The 22,257-nt window shown below is 35.4% G+C and overlaps 1 pseudogene; it reads left to right on the forward strand.

The window, feature by feature from the left end:
* The first annotated feature begins 2,339 nt into the window (after nt 1–2,339).
* The window catches only part of LOC134326295 (zinc finger protein 850-like), a 122,960-nt pseudogene continuing 103,042 nt past the window's right edge, over nt 2,340–22,257 (forward strand).

The following is a 22,257-nucleotide window of genomic DNA, read 5'->3' on the forward strand; positions in this document are numbered from 1 at the left end:
AACATTCCATTAATTACTTATTTATTTATTTTAGTTTCAATACAACACGAGGCCGGCAAGAAAAATACAAAATAAAAGTAAGAGAGAGTTAAAGGTTCTTCTGTATAAAGTGTTTTGTGTGGTTTTGTAGGCAGCAGTGAGCGACTTTTGTGGTACATGGTTAAGAAAAGGTTGAATACAGATGATTTGTTGTGGTGTTTTGTACTAAATGCAGGTGAAAGAGGATCAGCAGCAGCAGCTGAGCGATGTGTGTGGTTCTCTGTGTGTTTTGTCACTGTTTCAGGATCTTTTATTTGAAAAGCTGCGTGTAGAACAGATACCCCTTTTCCACCGACGCGGCACGGCGCCCGTTCCGGTTCCCGAACTTGAACCGGTTGAACCGGTTCCGCGTGTTTCCACCGGAAAAAAGAGATTCCAGACAGTGAACTAGCGGGCCAATCTGGCCCCACAGAATACTTGGTTTTTCAGCCCGAACCGTGACGTCCGTCAGTGGGCGTGTCATGTTGTACAGCATAGCGCGTTAGCAACTGTAGCAACAAAGGCGTCAGCTGGTGTCTCGTATGGAGCTTATCGCTGCATTTGTATCTTTTAAAGTTTCACCTGATTACATTTTGAGCCAGTTTGCCGCTGATATTTTCAAAGCGCCTTTAAAAAGGTGAATTGTGTGATATTACGAGATAAAAGTGACCCGGACAGAACGGAAAACGCTTAACGTGAAAAATAAAGCGTGAAGCTGCATAAACACACGTGAAGTAAATCCAGTTAAACACAGATATATGTTGTATTTTAGACTGGATCTGATGTTTATTTCACACAGATTAATGTTCGTGTTGTGGAACTTTAGTGATGTTTCACTGCTTAAGCTTAGCGCTGAGCTAATCGGCTATTTGCGCCGAGAGTCACGGTGAAAGCGAAGCGCAAAACTCTTCTCATGTTAATGAACTAAATAAAACAACAACTGAGACAAACACGTCACGTCTTCTTATCACCGATAGTTAGATCGATGCTTTTTACATAAAAACAAACATCTGTAACAGCAGCACAAAAGCACATAATCCACACACTCCGCCATGATATTACTACTCTTAACTCTTAGTAAGCAATGCCCACCGTTGATGACGCTGCTTGGTTTTTAAAAACTGGTGTAAACGCGCATCGGTTCTCTACAGAACACCAAGGTTCAGAGAAACCTGAACAGAACCAGTTCAAGAACCATGTTTTTTTTGGTGGAAAAGGGGTACCAGGCACAACCGTGTCTGTTGATCAAACGGATATGAGACACAACAACAATGTGTAGTCCCACAGAATAGTGGAAATAAGTAACTGATAACATCCAGTAAACAACTGTTCTACAAGCACAAACATCCACCTGATGAGTCACCGGAGACTGGCTGTCCAAAGTGGAAGAACGTTCTTTTGGTTTCTGTAGATGTTAAATGAAGATACTCGCCCAATGTGGGGCTCGAACCGACGACCCTGAGATTAAGAGTCTCATGCTCTACCGACTGAGCTAGCCGGGCTTAAGCAGCATGTCAGAACAGACAGCTCATCGATCAGACCATCAGAGAGATGTAGGTTTAATTCACTAACATCACGACCAGGGGGGTATTCCAGAAAGCGGGTTTAACAAACTTCAAACTTAACCCTGAACTCCGAGTTGACTTACCCCACCGTGTCATAGCCAGAGTTTTCGGTTCCACAAAAGCGGTTCAGTGTTAGATTACTCAATTCTGAGTAGATTGAACCCAGCAGAAGCGCGTTCACGGTTAACTATAAACAGGCATTCTCAATGGAGTGGCGATAAATGGATTCACCATGGATGTGAATAAAAGAAAAAGTAGTCCGTCATATTTTACACCAATAAAACTGTTCATTTTAATGTTTGCGTGTGCAGATCATGAAAATGTTTTAGACGTAAAAGTAATACAGCAGTGTCTGTAAAAAAGACGTCGCAAATGGCAAAAAAAAATGTTAGTTAAATTTAAGTTAATGCGCAAGTTTAACTTGCCTCGATTTGTCTCGATTTTACATGTTTTTTTCTTTCATTTACTCCATCTAGGTGTAATCCAAGTGGAATCAGATGCACATGGCAGCAGATAAAAATGAAACAAAAACTGTCTATGTTCAAGGCATGTTTATTACATGTAATTCATTAGTCTGTAGTGCATAAACTGTGGAATATTAAGAACTGCATTGGTACAGTCTGAACACTTTTTATTGGCATCTCTCTAGTGATTGGTGGTTTTGAGCCTCCTGCAATTGTTAGTAATCTAAATGTCCCTAGATCCTGATGAGTATAAATAATGTTCTTTAATACAAAAAAAAAACACTGTTGAAGGATGATAAAGAAACCATCTCCTCTGCCTCAAGGTGGGATGATTCTGGGAGGCCTACAGAGGTACAGTACATGTTGAACATAGAGCATGGCATTTCAATTGATCTACCATGATAATGTGTATGACTGTTCTCTAACAGAATGTGATGGGCAGTCCCGAATCAGATGAGGGACCATCCACCTCCAAAGCTCAGCTTAGAACAGTAAAAATGTCTTACCAAATATCTGAAATATATAAAACACAAAAAGCTATGTTTGATCGTAACATGCTATTTTTGCCTCTTTCTTTCAAGTTGGGTGTAAATGATCTATACAAGGTCCATCTGGAGAAACAAATTGCAAAGTGTGATCCTCAGGTGGAGCATATAAAACAGACAAGGCTAGAAATTCAGTTGCTTGAATTGAAGATGGGTGTCAGTGCGAAGGGTGTATAAATATAAATGTTCTTACTAAAGAATAAGGACAAGAAATGAACTTGTTGCATTGTTTTATTTTCAGTGATCATGCACAGAGCCTGACAATTTGGCTTCAATATTTGTAATGTGGGTAGCATCACATAAGATCTTGATGGAGAACAGTAAGTTGCAGAATGTGTATTAAATGTTACACTGTTTTATTTAAAACATTTGTTTATTTTTTAAGATAATGGTCACTACCTGTACGTGGAGGGATATTCTGTCTGCTGTTCACCTAATCCTTTTCATTTTCTGCTGGTGCTTTAATGGGAATGTGGGCTCCATCCATGCAGCCACTAACCCTTGGGAATCCTTAAGATGGTGCAGAGCAATTTTTTTATTACTTTTCAGTTTTTATCTTTATTATTAAGGACAAACCTGCTATTCTGTGGCATTCATCTTTGATGTTTATTACAGACAAACAAGAGTTTCAATGCTAAGCATACTTTTTGGATGCACCAACATACAAAAAATGGAGAGCAATGCATAAAGTCTGCAAAGAAGTGAGGGCTGATCCACAAAGTGTAATATTACAAATGTGTAAAAAATAATACTTGAATAGACCCATAACAGGGCAGTTGCAACATTCATCGATATGTAGTAAAATCATTCTTTGACATAATTTTGCAAAGACTTTCTTGTGTACAGATAGGGTTTTCATTCATTAATGTGACTGTATATATACATATATAGGCCCTGTTTTAAGTAACAATTATGTTTGGGGTTAATTACTACAATTAATTTGAACCACAAATTATTTTAGTTTACTAAACTGTGTGTGTTAAAGGTATTCTATATTAATCCATAACATTCCATTCATAATGTTATAATTAATGCTATAACAAGCCTTTTTATTAATATTGTAATTAATAATGTTGCAACTGCCCCCACTCTCCCCGAATTGACTGACTGATAATAACGGAAAGGTTCGCAGAGAAATTAATCAGGAAATGACTAATCTGAGTTTAATGACTCGTTTCCGATTAAGATCTCTTCGAATAATTAGCGCGTCGGGATCCACTGGATCCTGGAGTAAAGAACACGCCAGGTTTACATGAGAAAAGTGTGTGTAACCCCGGGTTAGGTTTAAGTTAACCTGCCAGCGAGCAGGTTAGCTTCAGAGCGTAAGTAGCTATAGTAACTGACACAGGCTCTCTTTAATCTCGGTTTCTGGAACGGAAAACCCAGAGTTTTCCTTAATTCTGAGTTAACTTACCCGGTTTAATCACTTAACCCGCTTTCTGGAATACCGCCCAGGTGAACTTTGTTTATAGTTGAACTTTGTTTACAGTTGAACTTTGTTTACAGGTGAACTTTGTTTACAGTTGAACTTTGTTTACAGGTGAACTGTGTTTACAGTTGAACTTTGTGTTTACAGATGAACTTTGTTTATAGTTGAACTTTGTTTACAGTTGAACTTTACAATTGAACTTTGTTTACAGTTGAACTTTAATTATAGTTGAACTTCGTTTACAATTGAACTTTGTTTACAGTTGAACTTTGTTTATAGCTGAACTTTGTTTACAGTAGAACTTTGTTTACAGGTGAACTTTGTTTATAGTTGAACTTTGTTTACAGTTGAACTTTGTTTACAGGTGAACTTTGTTTACAGGTGAACTTTGTTTACAGTTGAACTTTGTTTACAGGTGAACTTTGTTTATAGTTGAACTTTGTTTACAGTTGAACTTTGTTTACAGTTAAACTTTGTTTATAGTTGAACTTTGTTTACAGTTGAACTTTGTTTACAGGTGAACTTTGTTTACAGTTGAACTTTGTTTACAGGTGAACTGTGTTTACAGTTGAACTTTGTGTTTACAGATGAACTTTGTTTATAGTTGAACTTTGTTTACAGTTGAACTTTACAATTGAACTTTGTTTACAGTTGAACTTTAATTATAGTTGAACTTTGTTTACAGTAGAACTTTGTTTACAGGTGAACTTTGTTTATAGTTGAACTTTGTTTACAGTTGAACTTTGTTTACAGGTGAACTTTGTTTACAGTTGAACTTTGTTTACAGGTGAACTTTGTTTATAGTTGAACTTTGTTTACAGTTGAACTTTGTTTACAGTTAAACTTTGTTTATAGTTGAACTTTGTTTACAGTTGAACTTTGTTTATAGTTGAACATTGTTTATAGTTGAACTTTGTTTACAGTTGAACTTTGTTTACAGTTGAACTTTGTTTACAGTTAAACTTTGTTTATAGTTGAACTTTGTTTACAGTTGAACTTTGTTTACAGGTGAACTTTGTTTACAGTTGAACTTTGTTTACAGGTGAACTGTGTTTACAGTTGAACTTTGTGTTTACAGATGAACTTTGTTTATAGTTGAACTTTGTTTACAGTTGAACTTTACAATTGAACTTTGTTTACAGTTGAACTTTAATTATAGTTGAACTTTGTTTACAGTAGAACTTTGTTTACAGGTGAACTTTGTTTATAGTTGAACTTTGTTTACAGTTGAACTTTGTTTACAGGTGAACTTTGTTTACAGTTGAACTTTGTTTACAGGTGAACTTTGTTTATAGTTGAACTTTGTTTACAGTTGAACTTTGTTTACAGTTAAACTTTGTTTATAGTTGAACTTTGTTTACAGTTGAACTTTGTTTATAGTTGAACATTGTTTATAGTTGAACTTTGTTTACAGTTGAACTTTGTTTATAGTTGAACATTGTTTATAGTTGAACTTTGTTTACAGGTGGTTTGTAGAGTGTTATAGTCACAGTCAGGTGCACAAAATCCACTCTATTCAAGAAGAGCATTGACTCTCTTATTAATGAAATACATTTCAGACATTTTTACTGAAGGAATTTGTTGTGATCGGATCTCAAACTCATGTAAAGTGTCTGTTCGGTTGTTAATACATCTTTTTGAAGAGCAATAAAATAAGCAAAACAAATTGTTATCAGGTGCCACCCCGACATCCACGAAGAACACTTACTCTAGTACTAATCTTGTGGTGTTGAGATAATTTTACTGTAGGAATTCGAAATAACTTTTTGCTGCCTGGTGCCACAGTAGCTTCAGTTCATAACAATAACAACAGCCAGTTACAACAGTCTAAAGATTTTCCCTTTAATTATGAATACAGCACATCTATCTGTCTGTCTGTCTGTCTATTAGATCTTTAATAATGCAGTCAGCAGAAGAGGGAGACGTCACTCCTGTGAATCTACAACATGAAGGATTCCAGAAGAAAATAATAAAAAAGGAGGAAGATGATGATGATGATTTCTTCTGTAAGTAAATGTGGAGCATGATGCCACTTTTCCACCAGACAGTATGGTACAGTACAGTGTAATACAGTACTGTGTGGTACAGTACAGTGTGGTACAGTATGGTACAGTACAGTATGGTACAGTACAGTGTGGTACAGTACAGTGTAATACAGTACTGTGTGGTACAGTACAGTGTGGTACAGTACAGTATGGTACAGTACAGTGTAATACAGTACTGTGTGGTACAGTACAGTGTAGTACAGTACTGTGTGGTACAGTACAGTATGGTACAGTACAGTGTAATACAGTACTGTGTGGTACAGTATGGTACAGTACAGTACGGTACAGTATGGTACAGTACAGTGTGGTACAGTACAGTATGGTACAGCACAGTGTGGTACAGTACAGTGTGGTACAGTACAGTGTACAGTACAGTGTGTACAGTACAGTATGGTACAGTACAGTGTGGTACAGTACAGTGTGTACAGTACAGTGTGGTACAGTACAGTGTGTACAGTACAGTGTGGTACAGTACAGTGTGGTACAGTGCAGTATGGTACTGTATAGTATGGTACAGTAAAGTGTGGTACAGTATGGTACAGTACAGTATGGTACAGTACAGTATGGTACAGTGCAGTATGGTACAGTACAGTATGGTACAGTGCAGTATGGTACAGAACAGTGTGGTACAGTACAGTGTGGTACAGTATGGTACAGTATGGTATGGTACAGTGCAGTATGGTACAGTACAGTATAGTATGGTACAGTGCAGTATGGTACAGTACAGTATGGTACAGTACATTGTGGTACAGTACAGTATGGTACAGTGCAGTATGGTACAGTGCAGTATGGTACAGTACAGTGTGGTACAGTACAGTATGGTACAGTACAGTATGGTACAGTGCAGTATGGTACAGTACAGTGTGGTACAGTACAGTGTGGTACAGTACAGTATGGTACAGTGCAGTATGGTACAGTACAGAATGGTACAGTACAGTATGGTACAGTGCAGTATGGTACAGTGCAGTATGGTACAGTACAGTATGGTACAGAACAGTATGGTACAGTACAGTGTGGTACAGTACAGTATGGTACAGTGCAGTATGGTACAGAACAGTATGGTACAGTACAGTGTGGTACAGTACAGTGTGGTACAGTATGGTACAGTACAGTATGGTACAGTACAGTGTGGTACAGTACAGTGTGGTACAGAACAGTTTGGTACAGAACAGTGTGGTACAGTACAGTATGGTACAGTACAGTGTGGTACAGTACAGTGTGGTACAGAACAGTATGGTACAGTGCAGTATTGTACAGTGCAGTATGGTACAGTGCAGTATGGTACAGTACAGTATGGTACAGTACAGTATGGTACAGTACAGTATGGTACAGTATGTTACAGTGCAGTATGGTACAGTACATTATGGTACAGTGCAGTATGGTACAGTACAGTATGGTACAGTACAGTGTGGTTAGTATTGGAGTCACTAATTAGTAGAAATAATAAGAGAAATTGGATAGTTGGATTAAAACCTGTACTGTACCGTAATGTCCTGTGCTGCTACACTCCAGTCTGGATTTAAGTTTGAATCTAACTAGGATTTATTTATGATTAGAAAATCAAACCCACAACCTTCAGTTTTCTTCCAGTTGTTGAGATTCTTCTTCTCATATTGATGAATTTCAGGTGAAGTCACTTTAATCCCTGCAGAACTTGTGGCTTCTGTGGAACTGCTCTTCTCAGAGGACCAACAGTGTGGAGGTTTCCAGATGAAGCCTGTGAAGAAAGAAGAACCTGAAGATAAAGATGAACTCAGTAAGACTTGAGCAAAATCATTTCTCCTAATTTGGTCGTGTCTGAATTTCTTGTAATATTTTTGTATATTTAGTGTATAAGTGAGCAGGTGAGTGAAATGAGGAGACAGAAGATAAAGAAGATTAAACATCATGCTGACTGTACCGTGTTTACACTAGTATATAATTACAGAGTAATGCCAGGTGAATACAAGTGGCTGAATGATTGGGTAATGAATGAGAAGAAATAAAGTCGAGTATATAAGCTGATATATTCAATATATACGTGACTGTTTGTGCTGATGATCCTGGAGAGATGAGTCTGCACCTTCCATCCAGATCTTAACTGTCCTCATTGTGGGTCTCAGACGTCTGATGACTGGGGTGTACTTGGGGAGCAGGAACAAAAACTGGTGATCAGACTGACCCAGGTGGGGGAGGGGTGGAGCTTTGTAGGCATCAGATACATTTGTGTTAACTTGGTCCAAGATTTTTAGTCTCCTTCTGATGAAACTTTGGAAGTCCAGATCTTAAACTGCAGTGTAAAGTCTCCAGAAACAATAAAGACTTCATCTGGGTTCACAAAGGTCTTTTATAGCTGCGTTAGCATTAGCATCTGGAGGGATATAAACTGCAGCAGTAACAATGCAGGAAAACTCTGGTGGTTATAATACCTGGGGGTTTACATGTTATAACCAGGTATTCCAGGTCAGCAGAGCAGTAGGTATTAACTATGGCAGAGTCCATGCACCATGTTTTGTTTACATAAAGGCAAACACCACCACAGAAGCTCTTCATCAGTTTCATCAGCTCTTCATCAGTTCCATCAGTGTCCAATTGTCCAATTTGCATCGTGCTTCCTCTCTGTCTATGCCGAACCCTGCCATGACCGAGGAGATCGAAGCTAACCCACATCCCCTCCGACATATGAGCAGCAAGCCGGATGCAGTTTTGCCACCCACACATTGATGAGTGTTGTGCCACCTAGCGTTGCGTGTGGAGAGACACGCCCTAAGAGCACTCTTTCCTCATCTCTGTGCAGGTGCCTCTAATTAGCCAGCAGAGCTCGTGATCGCATTCTGACAGAGAGAGACCCACAGCCGGCTCTTTGTCCCACCCCCCAACTGAACAACCGGCCAATCGTTGCTCATACAGCCACTCAGCCTCGAGCCAGCAAGGCAGAGCTGGATTCGATATGATGTAATTGAAATCCAGCTCTGGTTGCAGCGTGTGTTTTTATCGCTGCGCAACCTGAGCAGCTAGCATTTTTTAACAAGACGATGCAAAACCACCTGCTGCACACATTACAAAGGCGTGGCTGTGAAAGAAGAGGGTACGGGTACTGGACCGGCCTGCCTGCAGTCCTGATCTGTCCCCAGTAGAGAACGGTCCCAACCTTTTCTGATTTGGGGTTGTATTGTTATTATTATTATTAAATCTGCTGAAACCTTGTTCGAACAAAGGTTTATAGGTCGTGTTTTTGACAGATAGTATAGAAGTACGAGTCTGTTAGTTTTAACTTAAGTGCTTAATAAAGAAGTTGGTCGTTACTACCAACAATAACAAACTTTTTTTTTTCTTTCACAAAACAAAGAAATTTCAGGTGAAGGAACCTCGATCCCTGAGGAACACCTCACCCCAGAGGACCAACAGTGTGGAGGTTTCCAGATGAAGCCTGTAAAGAAGGAAGAACCTGAAGATAAAGATGAACTCAGTAAGATAGTTTTTATCTTGAGTAAAATAAGATTTGGATTGAATAGAATCAGAGGAACCTGGGATGAAGCATCATACAGTGAAAGCTTGTATTGTGCTCATGCAGATCAGTGTGAGCAGGAAATGATGAATGCAGGATGAATCACGTTCCAGGACTTTAGCATCAGATCTCAGTTTAACAATTACTAACAGTATTTATTATTTATAATGTTATAAATGTATTTGATTATTTATAATGTTATAAATGTATTTGATTATGTATAATGTTATACATGTATTTGATTATTTATAATGTTATAAATGTATTTTACAGAGGAAAGAATACTAAAATATTGTACTCAAGTAAAAGTACTATTACTCTGATAATTTTTTACTTAAGTACGAGTAAAGTTACTAGTCTAAAAATCTACTCAAGCAAAAAGTAAAAAGTTATTCATTTAAAATGTACTCGGAGTAAACGTTACTTCGTTACTTTTTTGATTAGAAGGAGGGAGATTATTTTCCAACAGTTGATAGATGAATGATACAGCAGATCACACACAGCTCACCAGCCATGCAGCAGATTACTGTCAGGGTCGCACTTATAAAATATACCGGGTCTTACCCCGTCATAGGAACATGATCAAAATAAAAAAAACACCAACAGAATTTTACAATCACATTCATGCTGTCCTTTTTACTTCAATAAATACTCAAATAAATTAACATAATAAATCACAATATTTCATAATGCTATCGTTGCAAAATGAAAGCCAACCGTAAACAGCAGAACCGCGACCCAGATCAATCACAGCAGCAGAAAATCATAACCACTTATCTGCTTACCTGATCTATATCCGTGTGTTGTTCCATTAGGGATATAATCCACTTTATATAAGAGCATCTTGTATGTTTTTAGAATATATAAAACCAGACCCAACTGTTTTATCCACCTAACTAATGAAAACTATATTTATTCTCACGACTTTCCCGGTAAAAAGCCTAAATTGGTGATTCGTTCACTAAACTGTCAATTCCGCCCAGAATCTGAATTCTAAAGCTCTGATTGGTTCATACATTTGAATCTCTTCACCAAATGAACTGATTCATGGAGTTGTTTATGCACAACATCATAATGATACGGAGTGAATCGTTTCTGACTCGTTAACTCAGTGATTCATTTCGCAGCCCGACTCTAAAGAATAGTTTCATAAATTCTCAGATGTCAGTTTTTATTGTTTTCTTTGTTTTTTTGTTTTTGTTTTACTCAGTAACGGATGTTATTTAAAATGTAACGAATTACAATTCTTAATACAAAACATACTTAAGTAAAAGTAAAATTACAGGCTGTAAAATCTACTTAATTCCACAAAAAAACTACTTAATTACAGTAACACGAGTAAATGTAATTCTTTACTTTCCACCTCTGGTTATAAATGTATATTATTATTTATAATGTTATAAATGTATTTATTATTTATAATGTTATAAATGTATTTAATTATTCATAATGTTATAAATCTATTTTATTATTTATAATGTTATAAATGTATTTGATTATTTATAATGTTATAAATGTATTTATTATTTATAATGTTATAAATGTATTTTATTATTCATAATGTTATAAATGTATTTTATTATTCATAATGTTATAAATGTATTTGATTATTTATAATGTTATAAATGTATTTGATTATTTATAATGTTAAAAATGTATTTATTATTTATAATCTTATAAATGTATTTATTATTTATAATGTTATAAATGTATTTGATTATTTATAATGTTAAAACTGTATTTGATTATTTATAATGTTATAAATGTATATTATTATTTATAATGTTATAAAGGTATTGGAATATTTATAATGTTATAAATATATTTTTATTATTTATAATGTTATAAATGTATTTGATTATTTATAATGTTATAAATGTATTTTTATTATTTATAATGTTATAAATGTATTTGATTATTTTTGTTATAAATGTATTTGATTATTTATAATGTTATAAATGTATTTAATTATTTATAATGTTATAAAGGTATTGGACTATTTATAATGTTATAAATATATTTTTATTATTTATAATGTTATAAATGTATTTGATTATTTATAATGTTATAAATGTATTTGATTATTTATAATGTTATGAATGTATTTATTATTTATGATGTAATACATGTATTTGATTATTTATAATGTTATAAATGTATTTGATTATTTATAATGTTATAAATGCATTTAATTATTTATAATGTTATAAATGTATTTGATTATTTATAACGTTTTAAATGTATTTGATTTTTTATAACGTTATAAATGTATTTATTATTTATAATGTTATAAATGTATTTTTATTATTTATAATGTTATAAATGTATTTATTATTTATAAATGTTATAAATGTTTTTTATTATTTATAATGTTATAAATGTATTGGATTATTTATAATGTTATAAATGTATTTTTATTATTTATAATGTTATAAATGTATTTAATTATTTATAATGTTATAAATGTATTTGATTATTTATAATGTTATAAATGTATTTGATTGTTTATATTGTTATAAATGTATTTGATTATTTATAATGTTATAAATGTATTTGATTATTTATAATGTTATAAATGTATTTGCTTATTTATAATGTTATAAATGTATTTGCTTATTTATAATGTTATAAATGTATTTGATTATTTATAATGTTATAAATGTATATGATTATTTATAATGTTATAAATGTATTTGATTATTTATAATGTTATAAATGTATTTGATTATTTATAATGTTATAAATGTATTTGATTATTTATAATGTTATAAATGTATATTATTATTTATAATGTTATAAATGTATTTGATTATCTATAATGTTATAAATGTATTTGATTATTTATAATGTTATAAATGTATTTGATTATTTATAATGTTATAAATGTATTTGATTATTTTCTGCTTCAGAACTGAACAAGGATTTCTGCTGCTCCTCTTGTCCACGTTCCTCTACAACCCAAAATCAGCTCCACAATCACATCAAGAGCTGCAACCATGATAAATATGAGACTCTGGTGAAGATTAAGACTGAACATGAGGATCTGACGCCCACCAGAAGCTCCAGTAATCAGCAAACGTCCTCTGGTACTGTCAGCATTAACACCTCTCTCAGTCCCACACAGGAAGAAGGAAACGTCTGCTCACAGTGTGGGAAGAGCTTCAGTTCCCGGGGTGCTCTAAAAACCCACCAGCGCATTCACACTGGAGAGAAACCGTATCAGTGCTCCCAGTGTATGAAGAGCTTTAGGTGTCTGAGCACTTTCAAAACACACCAGCGCATTCACACTGGAGTGAAGCCGTATCAGTGCTCACAGTGTAGATATAGTTTTAATACAAAGACTGAGCTTAAAATACACCAGCGCATTCACAGTGGAGAGAAACCGTATCAGTGCTCAGTGTGGAAATAGTTTTACTACAAAGAGTGAGCTTAAAATACACCAGCGCATTCACAGTGGAGAGAAACCATATCAGTGTTCACAGTGTGGGAAGAGCTTTAGGTGTCTGAGTACTCTCAAAACACACCAGCGCATTCACACTGGAGTTAAGCCATATCCGTGCTCACAGTGTGGGAAGAGTTTTAATCAACAGGGTAATCTCAAGGTACACCAGCGCATTCACACTGGAGAGAAACCACATCAGTGCTCCCAATGTGAAAAGAGTTTTAATACACAGAGTGAGCTCAAAATACACCAGCGCATTCACAGTGGACTAAAACCGTATCAGTGCTCACAGTGTGGAAAGAGTTTTAATCAACAGAGTGATCTGAAAAAACACCAGTGCATTCACACTGGAGAGAAACCGTATCAGTGCTCACAGTGTGGAAAGGGTTTTAATACACAGAGTGATCTGAAAAAACACCAGCGCATTCACACTGGAGAGAAACCGTATTAGTGCTCACAGTGTGGAAAGGGTTTTAATCAACAGAGTAATCTCAAAAAACACCAGCGCATTCACATTTTACAGAAATTATGTGTTGGAGCTGCTTTGCTCATTTATCAGCACTTAGACACAAGTGTGACTCATCAGATTGTACCAAACAAGCTAAAATACAAAAATATAAAATATAGTGAGTGAGTGTTGGGGAGAAATGGTTAGCAATAAATTAATTATACTGTGTAATTAATAGGTCTTTAATTACACAGTAAACATTAATAAGTAAATAGTAATAATAAAGGTATAAATCTTTAGGTTAAACTATTACTGGGAAATAATGTGATTATCTATAGTGGAGTGAATGGTGGGTAGAACCAGGAGGTTTAGAGCCTGATGTAAGTGAATGCTATCAGTTAATAGTGGAAGTGAATTGAAAATAAAAGGGATTGGATCGGCTAGCATATATTGGTCTTAGTGCTTCTGTGCTTGCTTGGTTTTCCTCATACATTTCTAGACGTGTACAATATGTTCACAGTAACTCCTGTTACTAGTGGTGTCCCTCAGGGCTCTGTCTTGGGGCCTCTACTATTTATAATTTACCTGCTTCCCATTGGACGTATCTTTAGGAAATACAACATTCAATTCTATTGTTATGTGGACGACACCGAGCTATACCTGTCCACTGTGCTCATGGCTACTGTTCCTCCTCCATCTCTCTCTGATTGTCTAATAGAATTAAGAACATGGATCTCTTACAATTTTCTCAAATTAAATGCTGATAAAACTGAAATTCTTCTTATAGGTACAAAATCTCCTCTCTCTAAATCTAACAAATTCTCAGTGATGATGAAGAACTCAGTCGTCTCTCCTTCCACTCACAATCTTTCATTTCATGCACATATTAACAATATCACACAATCCGCTTATTTCCATTTACGTAACATAAATCGTCTACGTCCATTCCTTTCTTACGGTGGCCCGCTGAGTCAAAACACGATAACATTTACAAAACAAACAAAAGCTGACAACACAACAACATTAGGGAAAAACGCGAATACAAAAAGAACAACACAACAACATTAAGGAAAAACACGAATACAAAAAGGACAACACAACGAAATTAAGGAAACACGAATACAAAAGGACAACACAACGAAATTAAGGAAACACGAATACAAAAGGACAACACAACGAAATTAAGGAAACACGAATACAAAAGGACAACACAACGAAATTAAGGAAACACGAAGAGTGAGCTTAAAATACACCAGCGCATTCACAGTGGAGAGAAACCATATCAGTGTTCACAGTGTGGGAAGAGCTTTAGGTGTCTGAGTACTCTCAAAACACACCAGCGCATTCACACTGGAGTTAAGCCATATCCGTGCTCACAGTGTGGGAAGAGTTTTAATCAACAGGGTAATCTCAAGGTACACCAGCGCATTCACACTGGAGAGAAACCACATCAGTGCTCCCAATGTGAAAAGAGTTTTAATACACAGAGTGAGCTCAAAATACACCAGCGCATTCACAGTGGACTAAAACCGTATCAGTGCTCACAGTGTGGAAAGAGTTTTAATCAACAGAGTGATCTGAAAAAACACCAGTGCATTCACACTGGAGAGAAACCGTATCAGTGCTCACAGTGTGGAAAGGGTTTTAATACACAGAGTGATCTGAAAAAACACCAGCGCATTCACACTGGAGAGAAACCGTATTAGTGCTCACAGTGTGGAAAGGGTTTTAATCAACAGAGTAATCTCAAAAAACACCAGCGCATTCACATTTTACAGAAATTATGTGTTGGAGCTGCTTTGCTCATTTATCAGCACTTAGACACAAGTGTGACTCATCAGATTGTACCAAACAAGCTAAAATACAAAAATATAAAATATAGTGAGTGAGTGTTGGGGAGAAATGGTTAGCAATAAATTAATTATACTGTGTAATTAATAGGTCTTTAATTACACAGTAAACATTAATAAGTAAATAGTAATAATAAAGGTATAAATCTTTAGGTTAAACTATTACTGGGAAATAATGTGATTATCTATAGTGGAGTGAATGGTGGGTAGAACCAGGAGGTTTAGAGCCTGATGTAAGTGAATGCTATCAGTTAATAGTGGAAGTGAATTGAAAATAAAAGGGATTGGATCGGCTAGCATATATTGGTCTTAGTGCTTCTGTGCTTGCTTGGTTTTCCTCATACATTTCTAGACGTGTACAATATGTTCACAGTAACTCCTGTTACTAGTGGTGTCCCTCAGGGCTCTGTCTTGGGGCCTCTACTATTTATAATTTACCTGCTTCCCATTGGACGTATCTTTAGGAAATACAACATTCAATTCTATTGTTATGTGGACGACACCGAGCTATACCTGTCCACTGTGCTCATGGCTACTGTTCCTCCTCCATCTCTCTCTGATTGTCTAATAGAATTAAGAACATGGATCTCTTACAATTTTCTCAAATTAAATGCTGATAAAACTGAAATTCTTCTTATAGGTACAAAATCTCCTCTCTCTAAATCTAACAAATTCTCAGTGATGATGAAGAACTCAGTCGTCTCTCCTTCCACTCACAATCTTTCATTTCATGCACATATTAACAATATCACACAATCCGCTTATTTCCATTTACGTAACATAAATCGTCTACGTCCATTCCTTTCTTACGGTGGCCCGCTGAGTCAAAACACGATAACATTTACAAAACAAACAAAAGCTGACAACACAACAACATTAGGGAAAAACGCGAATACAAAAAGAACAACACAACAACATTAAGGAAAAACACGAATACAAAAAGGACAACACAACGAAATTAAGGAAACACGAATACAAAAGGACAACACAACGAAATTAAGGAAACACGAATACAAAAGGACAACACAACGAAATTAAGGAAACACGAATACAAAAGGACAACACAACGAAATTAAGGAAACACGAATACAAAAGGACAACACAACGAAATTAAGGAAACACGAATACAAAAGGACAACACAACGAAATTAAGGAAACACGAATACAAAAGGACAACACAACGAAATTAAGGAAACACAAATACAAAAGGACAACACAACGAAATTAAGGAAACACAAATACAAAAGGACAACACAACGAAATTAAGGAAACACGAATACAAAAGGACAACGCAACGAAATTAAGGAAACACAAATACAAAAGGACAACACAACGAAATTAAGGAAACACGAATACAAAAGGACAACGCAACGAAATTAAGGAAACACAAATTCAAATCCTACAACGGAAATGCTCCCGGTCACTAGAGGGCACCTCTATCATTTTTTTATCTGTATGAACATTGCAGCAAAGAAAGCAAGAAGCAGAGCAGCGTAGTGCAGAGAATCTGGATTCGGTTTAACTTTAATGTTCAGTGATATAATTCTTAATAAAATTGAGCTTTTTGGTGTCGGTGGTTTGATTGTATAGCACCTTTTTGTTTTTTAAACATCAGGCAGCTATTAGCTTGCCAAATGTTTTAATATAATTGCAAAATCAACTAACTTGAGCTTTAACCAGACTGTGCCAAGCTTTTACAGTTTAACATGTTTTAATGTCATAAACCTTTTAACAGTATATTTACAATGTATTAGTTAGTTATCATTAAGCATTTTAAGCGTATGTATTCATGCCCATTAGTTTAATATTTAACATTCTTTTGACATTCGGCATTCTGGTTTAAATAAGTGCTTGAAAAAACACTTAAGACTTATTTTATGAATTCTTACACATGAAAATAGGTAACATACTTAAAAAGTTATTTCATTTTAATTTTAAGATTACGTCTATTTACTTAAAAAAAAAACTAATGGAAAAACTGAGTCGTGTTCATAACATTTTGTGCATTTTTTTCAGAAAAAGGAATCCATTAAAGTGTCATATAATTTGATGTATTAATGTCAAACAAATTTTTATATACACATCGGTTTCTTTCACCTATTACAAACCTTGTACAAAGCATTACAAAAATGTATTTCTTTTATAATAAAAAAAAATGTAATCATTATTTAATTAGATTAATGTCAAACCATTTTTAGACACAAATGGACACACCTGTAAAATATAATTATCATACAATTATTGATCTTAACTAGAAATTAAAATAAATGATTTAATAATGTAAAGAAGTTTGTAGGTGAGGGGTATGTACTGTATGTGTATATATAAAATAGTTTACATTAATAAATGTAATCATGTCAAATAATTCTATAATTTACAATTATCCTATATGAAATAAGGTAATATATCCGTTATTTGTCATGTATACATATACAGATGTACTATAAATTTAAAAGAAAATATAACTAAAAATGTAACTAAAAAAAGTTTGTAGTAAATGGGAAACACTGAGGTTTATACTAATAAATAAAATTACGAGACCTGCATAGATTAATTCATCTCCAAAATAAAATGATCAGATTTATTGATCTTTATTTAAAATTAATATAAAATAGTTTGTAGTAGGTGAGAAACATTAATGTGTTTTATGAAAATGGTTTGAAATAAATTTATCAAAAGCTCAATTTTATTAAGAATTATATCACTGAACATTAAAGTTAAACCGAATCCAGATTCTCTGCACTACGCTGCTCTGCTTCTTGCTTTCTTTGCTGCAATGTTCATACAGATAAAAAATGATAGAGGTGCCCTCTAGTGACCGGGAGCATTTTCGTTGTAGGATTTGAATTTGTGTTTCCTTAATTTCGTTGTGTTGTCATTTTGTACTCGTGTTTCCTTAATTTCGTTGTGTTGTCATTTTGTACTCGTGTTTCCTTAATTTCGTTGTGTTGTCCTTTTGTATTCGTGTTTCCTTAATTTCGTTGTGTTGTCCTTTTGTATTCGTGTTTCCTTAATTTCGTTGTGTTGTCCTTTTGTATTCGTGTTTCCTTAATTTCGTTGTGTTGTCCTTTTTGTATTCGTGTTTCTTTAATTTCGTTGTGTTGTCCTTTTTGTATTCGTGTTTTTCCTTAATGTTGTTGTGTTGTGCTTTTTGTATTTGCGTTTTTCCTTAATGTTGTTGTGTTGTCAGCTTTTGTTTGTTTTGTAAATGTTATCGTGTTTTGACTCAGCGGGCCACCGTACTTTCTCCTAGAAGTGCTGATGTTCTTGTTCATGCCCTGGTCACATCTCAATTTAATTTTTGGAACTCTCTCCTTTTTGGTCTACCTCATATGGGAGCTAGAGCTTTTAGCTACTCTGCCCCACATCTCTGGAACTCTCTCCCTCCTGACATTCGCACCATTGATTCAATTCCTAGTTTCAAAACATGCTTTTAAACGTATTTCTTTAAACTCGCCTACCCTTGATCTGTGTAATTAATTATGTACTGATGTTTTGTATTGTAAGGCACCCATAAATAAAATGTATTATTATTATTATTTTTATATGTTGGCACAGATGTTACTTATACTTGTTTTTCACACATTTCATAGTTTGGCTTATACAGAGGTGGAAAGTAAGAAATTACATTTAGTCGTGTTACTGTAATTGAGTAGTTTTTTGTGTACTTGTACTTTTTAAAGTAGATTTTACAATCTGTAATTTTACTTTTACTTTAGTATGTTTTGTATTAAGATTTGTAATTCGCTACATTTTAAATAACTTTCATTATTGAGTTAAAAAATAAAATAAAATTAAAAAAAGTCGACATCAAACCTACTTGTACTTGTACCGTTGCAGTCGTAGTCGCAATTTAACTGATACCGGATGCGTTTTGTTCTGTATTTTTATCAGTGAGAGAGAAATGCTGCAGATTAGACTGAGACAGGGTGATGTATATGAAACAGAAGGAAACTGCTGCTACTGTGGGAATTAGAAAGTGTATGGTTATTATTTTAAGTAGTTCTCACTTTTAATCTTGGTGACGCCGTGTGTGCACAGGTTTATCAGCATAACAACCTGTTTATTACTCTGCTGTTTGAGTAGTGCAGTGGGCACAGCACATATTTTTCTGCCCAAGATTCGAGTCCAGCTTAGGGCGAAACTAAAGCAACTGGGGTGGGCATTGCTCCCCCTGGATTTTCTCACTACCCGCCTAAGCAACATAGCGAGAACCGGGGCTGCATATCAGTGTGTCAGTGTCACTGGATCATTAAGCTCCACTTGGCTACAACTATTAAGATTCTGGAGTGTAGATGTGGGAATTTGTGCACGTCCAGATGTGACAAAAATGCCCAGGTTTTATCCCAAGTTAAGGTAAGGGCTCTGTGACACTGGAGTTCCTTTCCATCAACTTTTCTTCATGTAAAACAGGAAAGGACCTTCTCTAAACTGTTGCGCTTTGTTTAAATCGTTGATTTACTACACCTGGGAGAGTCCTGACACAGTACAGTTATGTTCGTGTGGTGTATTTTAGAAAGTGGTGCAACAGCGACATCTAGAGTTTACATGAGGTACCGCTCAGAAATATAAAGAACACTCACTCTGTTAATAACAGTGCTGCTGGGTCCTAGTGCCGTATAGTTCACCTTAAAATAAATGCCAATCACAACCACCGATAAAATAAAAATATTAGTTTAGCATTATGTGCAAAATGAGAAAGCTTTAAAAACACAAATAAGGGGATAAAAAAAGCATGTGAGAAATACATGAGAGAAACAGCATGTCTAAAATATAAAAAAGGTTTGTTCAGAGCATTTCTTTCTTTAGCTAACTTTGCCAGTTCGTTCAGTCTGCTGTTTTGAGTAGAGACTATCGGCCTCCTCTCAAATGACGCCTACTCCCTACTTAGTGCACTACTTAAAATAAACAATGTACTGAACAGTTATGTTAAATATAACTTTTTATTGTTGAGTAAAAACTTCACCACCTTAATTCAATTTAAATAATTTAGCAGGAGAAATAACTCACATCATAGCATGAACAAACTGAGACGCACTAAAAGTGTGCAGACCATCAAATGGTTTTTGTGCTGCCGTGCAGCTGGTTGAATGGAGTCAGTGTAGAATTATGTACAGAGATCTACAGAAACTCGATGTACCCGCCGGTTAGCTCAGTTGGATAGAGCGTGGAGCTAATAACGCCAAGGTCGCAAGTTCGATCCCTGTATGGGCCACGCTCTCTTTAATGATTTCACCTAATGAACGTGTCATGACCTTTATAAATGCTTACAATCAATAAAATAATGGGCTCAATCCCCTTACAGGCCACTATCACTTTCGTACATAAACTAACAAACAAGTGAGCCTTCTCTAACTAGCAGGTTCTATTAACCTGGGCTTCAAACTGTGTTTTTGACAAATGTGAGATCTTTTTAATGCCCCGGTGTTTCAAACGGTGTTTTTTGGTTTCAGTAGATGTTAAATAAGGATAGTCGCCCAACGTGGGGCTCGAACCCACGACCCTGAGATTAAGAGTCTCATGTTCTACCGACTGAGCTAGCCGGGCTTAAGCAGTATGTCAGAACAGACAGCTCATCAGTCAGACCATCAGAGAGATGCCTCTGAGGTCTGCAGACGATTCCTTTGACCCCATGGCCACTGTGGACTGTGGGACCTCGTATAAGCAGGTGTCTGCAATCCCCAATCGTATCCAATCAAACCAATTGACCACAGGTGGCCTCCAGTTAAATTGGAGATGCATCTCAAGCGGTATCATACCCGTCTTTTGGGTGTCCTATCAAAGTCTGTGCACACAGACGCCTAAAAACGTGCTAATAACACACAGACACACAGACGATGGTACAGTTCACGTCTTTATTGAACAATTTATTTATTTAATAAACAAAGAAGCTGCTGGTAACTGTAAGAAGAATCTCCTCATCTTCCGGATCGAGATGCTCGTTGACCTGCGTCGAGAAAACAAGCAAGAAATGCAGTTAGACACGATCCAGCCCTGAAAGGTTGAAGATGTTAATTTATAGAGGTCTACCGTTACGCTATCGTGACGTCCTGGAGGTCCGGTGAGGTCCTGTGAATAGAGACTTAAACCTTGCATAGATATCAAACCTGGAAAAAAGCTCAAATCTTAAAAGGTTTGATTGTTTTTACCGTTAGCAGAAGCCTTCAGAAACCTGTATGGTTAAAGATCTACACTGTCTGGACCTATTTTTTGGGTTACTCATGGAACCACCCGTCAGTGTTAATTTTGACAGCAAATTTTGATTTAGTTTTAGTCATAGTCTTTTGACTAAAATGTAATTTAGTTTTAGTCATAATTTAGTCATCTGAATTGTTTTAGTTTTAGTCTAGTTTTAGTTTCAGTCGACTAAAATAGGGCTGGGCGATTTTGCCAAATAAAAAAATCTCTATTATTTTAAAATTATAACCGATTGTTGATTACGATTTAGTTTTTTTTTGTTCTTGTATAATGCAATTGAAACAAGACTCAAATTTCTTTTTTTTTTTGCATTGTAATTTAAAAGACTGCAGAAGTGCAAAAATAGTAACAGCACCACCTATAATTATCCTTTCAAGGGACTCAAACTTATAACAAAAACAATATCACAATAATTAACAATAATTAAAACAAAATAGAAATCTGAATTATCTATATCCTTTATAAGAATATCTCACAAACAACTCTTATTTTAAATAATGTGCAGCAGAGCCTCCTTACATTAGGAAAAGAACTACAAAAAGTTCTTTACAGGTTTCTTAAAAGGAACACGAGCCTGTACTGTACTGTTTGCACCACTGAGTGAGTCTGTATCAGTAGCTACACTGGGGGGGCATCATGTAAATCACTCAGCTCAGCTTTGATTTTGTCCTCTTGTTATTGGGGGGTGGATGGCAATTCCCGTGCTCCCCCGGACTGTCACGTGACTCATATGTCCTGGTCAGCCAATCCTGATCGCGCTCACCGT

This window comes from Trichomycterus rosablanca, chromosome 14 (assembly GCF_030014385.1).
Source record: "Trichomycterus rosablanca isolate fTriRos1 chromosome 14, fTriRos1.hap1, whole genome shotgun sequence".
NCBI classification, from domain to species: Eukaryota; Metazoa; Chordata; class Actinopteri; order Siluriformes; family Trichomycteridae; genus Trichomycterus; species Trichomycterus rosablanca.